The sequence below is a fragment of the Monodelphis domestica genome, chromosome 2 (genome assembly GCF_027887165.1).
Source record: "Monodelphis domestica isolate mMonDom1 chromosome 2, mMonDom1.pri, whole genome shotgun sequence".
Lineage (NCBI taxonomy): Eukaryota > Metazoa > Chordata > Mammalia > Didelphimorphia > Didelphidae > Monodelphis > Monodelphis domestica.
The window spans coordinates 415494835-415507046 of record NC_077228.1 but is presented as its reverse complement, the minus strand read 5'-3'; the positions used below and the strand labels follow the sequence as shown (position 1 = coordinate 415507046).

Below are 12212 nucleotides of genomic sequence, written 5' to 3'. Positions count from 1 at the left end.
TAGTCTTTGGCCCTAAACATTTTCCTTCTTGAAAAAGCTAGAGAGTTTTAACTTATTTGTTTTGAGACTGGGTCTCTATCCCAGGCTAGAAGTTCAGTGATTGGTTGTCAGTCCTACTGCTGCTCAACATGGAAGATCTGATCTATTCTTACTGACTTGTCCCAGTTCTTCTCTCTGTAGATAACTTGGTGCACCCCCCCCCCCACAACCCACCTCCAGCCAAAAAAAAAAAAAAAGCCCTCAAGGAATCAACATATTGGGGCTAAATTTAACATGGACATCACTTCTAGCTCTTCTACAGCTCAAAACACCTGGACTCAAGAGATCAACCAACATAGCTTCCCCAGTAGCAGAGATTAAAGGTATGTGCTTTATGTAATGATCCAGGACAATTCTGAGGTACTTATGAGAAAGAGCATTATCCACATTCAGAGGAAGAACTATGGGAGTAGAAACACAGAAGAAAAACAACTGCTTGATCACATGATTCAATGGGGATATGATTGGGGATATAGACTCTAATTGATCACCATCAATATCAATAATATGGAAATAGGTTTTGATCAATGACACATGTAAAACCCAGTGTCAGCTATGGGAGGGGTTGGGGAGAGGGGAGGGAAAGAATATGACTCTTATAACCATGGGAAAATATTCTAAATTAACTAAATAAAAATTTCTAAAAATCTAAAAAAAATAATAAAGGTATGTGCTCCCCCCACCCCCAAATAATATATTTGAATGCTCCTTTGTAACTAAGAAAAAGAATTAGGCAGCAATAGCTGATGGATGATCAAATCTAACAATGTATGGACTCTAGTGATCTTACTTTCAAAAGTGAGGAAGAATTGTTATTATCTATTCTTTGAGTCCATCATCCTTTTTTTCCCCAAGCTATTTAGAGTTTGGTTCCTTTTAAGTGAAAAGAGATTATAGGTTAACACCACCAAGGGATGAGAGTTTGGGAAAGTTTAAAAATGAAGGAAAACAACTGAGAAATAGCTAAGGAGGCTTTCAAATATGTGGAAACAATGTCATGCTTCTATAGAGCATGTATATATCCAGGCCCTCTCTCTTTCAGAGCCAGGTCTACTATATCTGCCCTTATAGGATTCTTGGGTACCCAGAGGGGTTACAGGTATCTTTCTGCTCTATGGCCAATGGCTCAAGCCCTTATAGGTAGCATCCCACCTCCCCCCACCCCTACTGTTGTTTTAGGCTAGTGACTAGCACTTCAGTTCCATTTAATTTTGTTGTTTTTCAGTCATTTCAATTGTGTCTGTTCTCTTGACTCTTCCTGATCTCAGTTGGGGTTTTCTTGGCAAAAATATTGGAGTAGTTTGTCATTTCCTTCTCCAGTTCATTTTATGGATAAGGAAACTGAGGCAAACATTTAAGTGGCTTTCCCAGGGGTGCACAGCTAGTAAGTATTTCAGGCTAGACTTGAACTAAAGTTGTCCTGACTCCAGACCTCTTATTCTATCCAATATCACTTAGTTCCATTTAAATACTTAACATCAACTAACTTTTATAAAGCGATACTCACTTCAATACTATTTCAAACATTCTTCCTCCCACCCCCAACATATTGGGAGCATACTCTCTCCTTTACCACTTCTATCTCTGGGAAGAACAAGCTCAGCATTTAGGTCAGCTCCTATATAACATTTATCCCACCAATTTCATGGCAATTTCCAGCATGATTTCCAGATGAGTTCTCTAGCCCATGTATTCATTCAGTGCTGCACTAGCTGTAAAATCTACCTTTTATTCTAATTCTTAAATTTCTGAGGCTCCCACTTCTAATCTTTCAAAACTCACAGGATTGGAAATTGTACTCCTTTAACCTAAAGGGGGAAAAAACAAATATGGAGACTGAGAACCTGCCTGTTTCTTGGGGTCACATGGCCCCAGAGGTGAGAAGACCCCAAAGCCTCTCCCTTTACAAAATTGTTCCACATCAGATGCTGTGAGTGAAAGGGTTCAACAGATTCACCAAGAGGACTTCAAAAAAACAAGTTAGTGGAGCTAACAGGCTTTTTTTTTTTAACCTTTACCTTCTGTCTTGGAATCAAGTATTGGTTCCAAGGCAGAAGAGCTTTAAGGGTTAGACAACTGGGAATAAGCGACTTGCCTAGGGTCATAAAGCAAGGGAGTGTCTGAGGTCATATTTGAACTCTGGACCTCCCTGTCACTTGGCTTGGCTCTCTATTCACTGAGTCATCTAGCTGCCCCCTGACAGGCTTTTTTTGAATGCCTCCATAGCCAATCAAAGAGTAGCTTTTTCACCACATTTAGCTAATGAATCAGTTATGGAACACCTATGCTCACTACATAGTTTCTTGAAGGTACTTACTTTACATGTCATCATTGCTCTTCTAGACAAAGCCTCATGAGTATCTCCATGTGTTGAAACACAACATGGAGCTCTTCCAATGTACTAAATCCCATGGAGATCCCAACGGCATAGATCATTGGATCTTAGATTTAGAGTTGGAACGGTATCTTAAGGGTCTTCTAATCCAGCTTCTTCATTTACAAGGGAGGAAATTAAAGGTTACTTCCAAAGATGTGGACCATTATTCATTCATGTTTATAATGTGGGAATCATGTCCCTGTCTTCCCCATACATCTACCTGGGCACCCAATGAGCTAGGAGCCTAAGTCCTAATACCACGCAGATGCCAGTTATCTTTTGGTCTTGATTTCTGACAAGCCATCTTTTTTTCCCTAGTCAAACATCTCTCTGATGCCAACCTTAACAATGAAGAATTGCTATTGTTCCATTACAATACACAATTCAGACAGTTACTATATTGTTGCAAATACAGGCCAATTCCAATCAGTTCCACTAAAAATCTCCTTGAAAAGAAAAGATATATACACACAAACTGAAAAGTAACACCAATTATCAGCCACAACCAAACTGTATGCAAGCCAAGTTTGAGAGAGAGAAAAAAAAAACTGTTTAGCTGGAATCCAGACTAACATGTTAGCATAACACAACTTTTTCCCCCAGGGACTCTAAACTTGCTCTCCTTTTCTACAAAACACTGAAACCAAAGGTGGTTGCTTCTTCCTTTTTGGAGTATTGGAGCAGAAGAAAAATTGTATTGATATGCAAAAATGGATGAAATACTGACTCATTCATTTTGTCTTCTAAAACAGGTACCAGCTCACTGGCACAAAAGGTGGAGCTTCAGAGAGGTGTGTTTTAAGCATTAATGAGCCTGATTTGTGAGGATGCTTCACAAGGTATACAATGCCTGAGTGCTAAAGTAGGTCAAACAGTGGAAGCTTGCCCATCTTTGAAATCTTTATGAATACAATAGTATCAACTCTCATTGCCATTTCTCTTGCTTAATATTTCTCAAGCAGAGACTCAAGAGGAATGAAGGTGGGGGAGGTAATGAAATTCCCTTTTGCTCTGCCATGGGGAATGTGAGGGCTGCTGCAGCTTGGGGATGGACTCTTGCTCCACAGACTACAGATATACCCTTGTAGCCAAAGTAATCCTTTTTGACTGCCTGTCCGGGTAGAAAAGAGGCTTCTTCATAAGTGGATTAAGTGATCGCAAAATCTCCTTCTGCCTGGATTCTACAGCCTTATGATGACCTTACTGTCCCCCATGCCTGGGACTCTCCTTCTCTGCCTCTTATCTTTCCTGCCTTTCTTCAAGTACCAGGTAAAGTCCCTTCTTCTACAAGAAGCCTTTCCCAGGCTTCCTTAGTCTTAGTGACTTCCCTCTACTGATTATCCCCAATTTATCCTGGCTCTATCTTGTTTATATAAAGCTGTTTTGATGTTGTCTCCCCCATAGGTCCTAGAGCTCCTAAAGAGCAGGAACTATTTTTTGTCTTTCTTCGAATTCCCAGTGCTAGATAAATAGTAGGCTCTTAATAAGTGGCTCAGTGATCTAAAAAATAAATAATTAAATAAATGAAGATCCTTACCCGTTGTCTTAGAAGTGATACTAAATATTGGTTCCCAGGCAGAAGAGCTGTAAAGCTTAAGCAACTTGTCCAGGGTCAGACAGCTTGGAAGTTTCTGGGGCCATACTTGAACCCGGAATCTACTGTCTCCAGGTTTGGCTCTCTATCCATTGAATCATTGAGCTGACCATCAATAAGTGCTTTTTGATTGATTGTCTATGATCCAGTGGTTTCTCATTGCATTTGTGAAATTGGAATTATCAAGAATATTTCTAATCATCTTGATTTGGTGGAGCTCCTTGCTCATCCAGAAAATGATGGGAAATAGACATGGTTTAACAGAGCACAGAAGTAGCCACAGATCAGCCCTGATGTACTGATAACATTTTGTCCTCTTTGCTATTAGCAAGTCAGGGGCTCTTGTACAGCTAGAACCTCCTGATGACAACCAGTCATAGGGCCTCTCTTCCTACCTTGAGATCTCCAACAGCCCTTCTCACCCTTTGTTCCCCACCATATTGTCTGAATGAACTAATCCCCATATATGGTTCATTTAATGCTCCAATCCCCACATGCCACAATGTTAACATATTACCCTAAAAACCACCTATGATGATGATGGGTTTGGACTAGCCAATTTCTGAGGTTTCTTCCAGCTCCAGACCTATGGTCTTTCCCCCCTTTATTTTCTACTCACAAACTGGTTTCTAGAGTTATTTTGGTGGCAGATGTTGCTTTTGAGTTTGCTCATTCATTATGCTAACATTACACTTTAGAAAACAATCTGTAGGCTCCTGCTTCTCTGAACTCAATCTCCTGTCTCCAGCAGAGATCTAGGAACCTCTTAACTGCTCTAGTCACAACTCCCTTTGGGCAAGGTGCTTAACCTCTTTCATTTCCCCATTTATAAATTGGGATTAATTTTTTTTAAATACCCATTTGAGGTCTTTGTGTGAAAAGCGAGTCTCTCTATTACTGAGATCTCCTCCTATCCTCCTGCAACATCTTAGTCTATTGACCTTTCAGACCCTTATTTATAATGATATACAAATTGGTATTCCCTTAGTGGAAAGAATATATTAAGAGCTCTGCTTTTTAAAATATGCTTTTGTGCTTAAGGTGCTCTCTTAATTAGCTTTTATTTTGTATTTTATTTTGTCTTTTTTTTTTTAGACCAGAGATTCAATTGGTGTAGAAATTCCCAGTGAAGAGAGAATGGCATATCTTTCCAATATATATTCTTAGAGAATTGCCTGGCAATACTAAAAGATTAAGGGCAGATAGATGGTGCAGTGGACAGAGTGCTCCAGATACTGGAGCAGCTTGCCATTTCCTTCTCCAGCATTTAAGGAACCTGAGACAAAGGGGGTTAAGAGACTTACCCAGGATCACACAGCTAGTAAGTATCCAAGGCTGGATTTGAACCCAGGAAGATAAGAATCATGAAGACCTGAATTCAAACCTTACCACAAATACTCAACAGCTTTGTGACCCTGGGCAAGTCACTTAAGGCCTTTCTGCTCTATGTCCCGGGGCTGATATGAGCTCAGATCAAAAGAGAAAATATCTGAAAGAACTTAGCATAGTGCCTGGCACATAATAAGTATTTAACAAATTTTCTATTGTATCAAGCTGATTCTCATACTCTAACATAGAATTCATTATTTTGATTATTTTATGTATTTATTAGTTTGGGGTTTTGTTTTGTCCAGATTCAAATGGATTACTAAAGAATGAAATTTTGGAAACATGGCATTTATGTTATAATTACAAGAGGAAGGTAAAAGTTCAGTGTGCCCTCATATATATGTATATGTATTTAAATCTACATAGATAAGTATAAATGTGTGTGTGTGTGAAAAAGTGTCAAACAGCAAAATAATGGATTACTCTTCATTCCCCCCACCTTTTTATCCCAGTGCTAGTTTGCTTTCTGAAGTACTATTTAGTTTATTAAGCAAACATGGATGGACTAACAACAGTATTGTTTATCTGTGGCACTCTCTGTGTGGAAACTCCCTCTAGCAAAGCAAATCTGAACAAACCTGAATCACATAAAGTTAAGTGGCTTGTCCAAGGTCACAATAAGTTTCTGAAGCAGGATTTAAACTTGTCTTCTTGGCTTCAAATTCAACCCTACCACCCAATATAACATTCTGTCTCTTATCATTGTTAAGATATTATGAGATAGTTTGTTACTGTGTCATCAGTTAAATATATGAACCTATACAAAATCCTGAGTTAAGAATGAAAGGGTCAGGGGCAGCTAGGTGGCTCAAAGGATAGTCAGGCCTAGAGATGGAAGGTCCTGAGTTCAAATATGACCTCAGACACTTACTAGCTATATATAATCCTAGGAAAGTAATTTAACCCCCATTGCCTATCCCTTACTGCTTTCTTGCCCTGGAACCAATACTGCTTCTAAGACAGAAGGTAAGGGTTTAAAATAAAAAAAAAGAATAAAAGTGTCAACATAGATATAACAGGAGTTTGCTATACCAAATAAATTTTATTGATAGATTTTAACTATGACTATCGGTTTATCCGCCTGTCATCTATCTACCCATCTTCTCTCTTTGAACTAATAGCCACTAGAGGGTCTAGTAGTAATCATCTTTCTACCCTTCTGCAAGTTAGATTTTTGAAAAGTCCAGTTGTAGCACCTCTGATTCTCATCTTTCAATGGAAGTACGATGCATTTTCTTTCTTCTCAGCTTCTTTGAATTCTGAGGAAAGGATATTGATTTATAAGTGTAATGCTTCTGATACAATTGTAATGAATTAACAAGCCAAAGTATATATGATTTATTGTTATAAAATGACTTTTGTTGAAACTGAGTTCATCTATATGAAGATTAAAGCTGCAGTAAGCCACCCCCCACCACTGCATTTAGACCTCTTCTGTCACCCGTAGTGAAAAATGAATCAAATCAGCATAGATTTAGTGCATGCTTAATGCTAAGCATATTCAGCAGAGCTCTGAAGGAAGGAGAGGCTATTTGAATGCTAGCTATAGGTCTATTGGCTTTGCTCAGTGTTCAAGGCTGAGCATTCATTACAAGAGCTATCCTAGACAAGGTGTTCTATATACATTCTCCAGGACACTCTTTTGCAACAGCAGTGAATGCTAAAAATAATAATTACAACAAATGGGCAAATGATCCAGTTAAATAGGAAATCATGTCAAATATCACTGGGTCCCAATAATCCCCAAAAATAAAGGGAAAAAGAGGACCATGGTCTGAATTATCCAAGATTTCAGGGAAGTTGTATGTTAAAAATCCTCAGAGTACCCATTTGTGCCTGCATTTAAATCTTCCTCTGTTACCTCATTATGGTGTGGTCATGATCTCAGCTTCTCAAAGTCTTTGTCAGTAAAGCATAGACTTAGCAGAGGTCCTCGTTAAGGGGACCATGGATGGATCATGGAATATGGGCTTCAGAAAGACCTGAGTTCAAGTCCCCCTTCAGAACTGTACTTGCTATGAAACTCTAAGAAAGTCATCTTATCTCTCCAAGCCTTAGTTTCCTTATCTATAAAATTGGGATTATAACAATAAGTAACTCCCACGGTTGCTTGTTGCCTGGGGACCATCACACCTGAATTTAGAGGGACCATCAGTAGAATTCATCTCTAAGTATTCAACTTTTTCACCATAATAACTCATGAGGAATTAATCATAGAATCTTTGATTTAAAGCTTGAAGTATAGTCCAACACCTTCCTTTTGCAGATGAAAAAAGCAAAATCCAAAAAGGGAAGGTGAGTTGCCCAAGGTCACACAGGTAACAAATAACAGAGGCAAGATTTTAAACCCCTTAGGAGAAGGGGAGAGGAGTGGGCATTAAAGAAATTCACCCACGTCAATGAAATCTCCATCTTTTAAAGCATTGCAGCATCAGTTCATGGCTGTATGAAATCATCAAAGCTGAACACATTTCTATTTTTAATTTACTCTGTGTTAAGCTTCTGGAAGGCATACATTTTCTGTTCCCTGCATGGATGTCCTGCTTTAAGAAAATCTTATGTATAGACATTCAAAGCTGGTCAATTAGAGAGTGATAATTCAAAGTACCAAAGGATTATTCTCTTTAACAAAATGATTCATCTCTGAATTCCTTTAAATAGTGAACACCCATGACACTGAAACTGTGATTCAATTTACCAAAACAATTGATATCCACACTAATTTTCAGCTCCATAGCACTCCAGCATCTGTCTAGCAGAACATCCCCATGGTGCCACGTGAAGTCTACAAAGGACAAACCCTGACACTCACCAAGGACTGAGTATTGGGGATGCTGGCACCATTTCTGGCTTGTCTAACCAACATGAAACTCTTTTACCTAATTCCCATGGTTTGCATAAACTCTGCCCCAACTATAAAATCTAACTCTTGTCTTTTCTTTATCACTTCTACCAGTGACTCATTCAGGAGAAAAACCTCATTCCCTTAGAATCTTACCAGCAAAAAAAAAGGATGATAGATGTAGACCCAATGATTGTGTCATGTCCCTTCACTTTCATCCCTATCTATCCTTCTTTCCTCTCCTAAAACTGAAGGATGCCATAAAGGGACAATTGAGTGTGGTTTTAAAAGATAGGCAAGAAATAAATGGAATCCTAGTTATTAATATTCATCATTAAATTAGGCTATAATAAAGTGAGAGTCTTTAAGGACAACTATGGTAGACAAGCTGTTTGATCTACACTAAATGGTCCCAGAATGCTGTTCTAAGAAACCAAAAAATCAGACCAAAGAACCAATTTATTTCTTATAGTCTTCTGCATCTACCCTCTGCTGTCAGCTGTTGCTTCTTCCTTATTCAGTTGGTCTTTTTGTTAGTCTGTTTTATTTTGCACATAATCGTCTGGATGGCCATCTGGTCTGAGGATGGTTCTACTGCCCCCATCCCCCCAACCCCGCCTCAAAAAAGACTATATGACTGACGTGCCTTGGTAGTGACAGCTATTTGAGACTCGGGGCCTTTTTTGCTTACATCTGGATTCATGGCTCCATTCCAAATGTTTGGAGGTGATAGTATCTCTACCCTCCAGATAAGTGAGGTGGTTCTCCAATAACAATAGCACAGAATCATACTAGTTATGTTGCAGTAAGAGTGGGGTGAGAATAAAAGAAATCTGGGGGAAAGGAAAAATAGCAGTACCTCCAAATAAGGAATAACTGAGATTCAGTCTAAGTAGCAGCTGTTTGATAGTCTATCAAATCCCTTACAACATCTGCAAAAGCAAAAAGACAGAATGTGATTTAATGAAATGAAATTAGAACATGAACATGCTGTATATTCATTCATGACACTAGAACCCTGAGAAACACAGGACTCTGGGTGCTCTTTCCAGATAGGCCATTGACTAGTGAATAGGCAGCTGAACTTCTCTGTTTTCCAACTTTTCCATTAGTTAAAATGGGGACAATAACACTATTCACTTCCCAAGGATAGTGGAAGGATTCATGAGGTAATGTTTATGAAGCACTCAAAGTTCTTTCAATGAAAGATTTTATGTAAACACAACCTTAACTGTACTATCCAACCATAACTAGGCTAGGCTTACTGAGAACGTCCTCCCCCCTCAACTTTGCCCAGAAAAGAAAAGCTGTTGTATCAAATCATCCTGCATTATTTGCCATTGGCTTATGCAAAGAACGACCACAGAATAGAGAGACGGATGGAATGAAAATATGTCACAAGAATCTTGCTGTTCAATGGCATCTATTCTCTAAGAGATTGGCCACATAAACACTATCTGAATAACCACAAAGCTTATTTTAAATTAATACTCATGTTTATTCGTGTGTCTCTTATTTGAGCATTACAGAGAAATATAAATTATTTTCACTAGCCTAAGAAATACTAATCTTCTCGTTATTTGCCTAGGAATGAGATGCACAAGAGTATTGGGCAAGACAGAGATGAAAGAACAAGTAACAAGAGCATCTTTCCTTGGCTGAAGTTCCCTGTGCAGAACATCAGCACCAGGATCAATAGGACCTCAACTGTATGATGGGAAGAAAACAAACCCAAGGATGGACTAATGTGGACTAATGGCCCACATCTGATTTCTGAATTGGACTGTGTATTCTGTCAGAGCCTCAATGACAAGGTCTCATAGCTCTTCTTAGCCACCCAAATGAGTCATGTTTCTCTATACCTCACAAGAAGTTTTCATTATCCTCCTGGTCATTATTGCTTCCTGGTCAGTCTTATCTTACATTTTAAAACTTCTCCCAGGTATCTTCAAGGCTAAGTTGAGCTGAATCTTCCATTTCAAATTTAAAATAAACATAGAGACCATAAAGCATAAGTATGAATTTACCAAGGAGTATTGGTCCACATTTCTTCATTAGAACCTCTCTCCTTTAGACCCCAAAATTGAAAGACTAAAGATTCATGCATACAAGTATCATGCCATTTAGTAGTTCAAATTTTATAGTGTGAAGCTTCTTTAATGGAGATAGCCACAGTTATGTCTGTGTAGCCTTAGAAAGGTCTCTTAGTCTGTCTAAGCCTTGGGTTTTTTGGAGAGGATTTTGTATTGTTACCCACAATATAAGGGGGTAGGACTAAGGTCCTTACCAGTTCTAGTTACGGGATACTAAAAAAATAAAGAGATTACAAACTGAATCAGTGGAAGTAGAAACTATCTTAATCACAGATTCTTTATGTATTGAAATGGTAACTTCTTTTGTCTTATGAATAGCCACACTCTAGATTGACCAAAAAGATTTTTTTTTTAAGTTAACAGAATCTTCTGCATATTTAAAGCACTATTCAGTAATATATGTATATGAGAAGGAGTTGGGGGAAATAGGATTGAGAATGCTAATTCAGTTCTATTTCTAGTCCTACTCACAATCAGAGGCTTTAGAATTACTTTTGCCCTGTAATTTGTATAAAGCATCAGGGGTATTCTGCAGAAGCCTTTCCACAAAAGGCATTTAGTTGCCATGCTTAACTATCTCAGTTTAGAATGGATGGTGATAGCAGACAGAATTGAACATATAAAAGGAGAACATGGCATCTGTCTATGCCCTTCTTTATGGTGAAAGACGAACCTGTTGATGGCATAATAATCAAAATTAGTGTGAGCCAGTTCTAGCTAAGAATCCCCTTCTCTGTTAGAGCAGGGTGGACTTAAAAAGCAAGCCCCCATCCATAGTCCTTTGGTAAACAATCATTTTCTCTGTTTCTATTGTTTCATAGATTTCTCTCCAAATTTATTAGGATTTTTTTCTTATAATTCTTTTTTTTTTATTTTAAAATGTTTTACTGCTATTTTTGTCATGAAATCACAGTAATTTCTGGGGAAGAAGAGAGCAAAAAAGCAACTCTCCAACCCCTTCCAGTGAGAGCCTTCCTTTATAACAAAAATAAATAATCTCATCATTGAATACAATTATAAAGTGATGACATATGACAAAAGGCCCTCACCTCCCTTTAATGAAAAGTTATGTTTTAGTCTTTGTTCTCCAGGGCCTTTAATGTTTTTCAATTACTTCCTGCTAGTATTATTTTGATTTATATTGTGACAGTTATTGTTTATATTATGCATATTGCATATCTTTTAGTTCTATTTGTTTTACTCTGTATCAATATATAAAAATCTTCCTATGTTTCTCTAAATCCCTCATATTTATAATTTATTGCTATGTGAAATAGTTCATTATATTAATATACAACTGATTTTTGACCATTTCCCAATCTGTGGTTACCCACTTAATTATTTTTGCTTTTTTGCATATTATTTATAATAATAATATATTTATATATTATAATATATGTATATGTTATTATATATTATATAATTATAATAAATAATATTGCATATTATTTATGTTTTTGCCATCACAAAGAAGGCCACTCTCAATATTTTGATGAGTATTGGCTTCTGTTCATCTTTTTATTTTCTTGGGTTATAGGCCTAATAATTTTTCCCATACTTCCTGGGCTATACTCTAGCAATTAGTAAATAATCTTTGAGTTCCTAGGCATGCCACACCCTTGTTTGTCTACAATAATATGGATGAAATATTTGCAAAATTCCATGGGTTGAACTTGATACACCTCAACTGGGATCTTTCCCTGGATGTGTGGGGTGGGGAGCCTGCTTTCATTTTTCCTTCCCCATCACCCTTGAGGGCAAATCTCATGGCTAGACCATTGCTCAAGATTTAGAGGCCACTCCCTGAAAGGGCAAGCAAAGTGTTATATGGTCTTATATATATTGAGAAAATGTATAATGCCATTGACATTGTCTGTG

The 12212-nt window shown here is 37.8% G+C and overlaps 1 long non-coding RNA gene across 1 annotated transcript; it reads left to right on the top strand.

The window, feature by feature from the left end:
• The first annotated feature begins 3292 nt into the window (after positions 1 to 3292).
• On the top strand, positions 3293 to 11575 carry LOC103101623 (uncharacterized). Its single transcript, XR_463015.3, has 2 exons — positions 3293 to 3685; positions 9830 to 11575. It is a non-coding gene; the product is annotated as an uncharacterized LOC103101623 (long non-coding RNA).
• Positions 11576 to 12212: the final 637 nt, after the last annotated feature.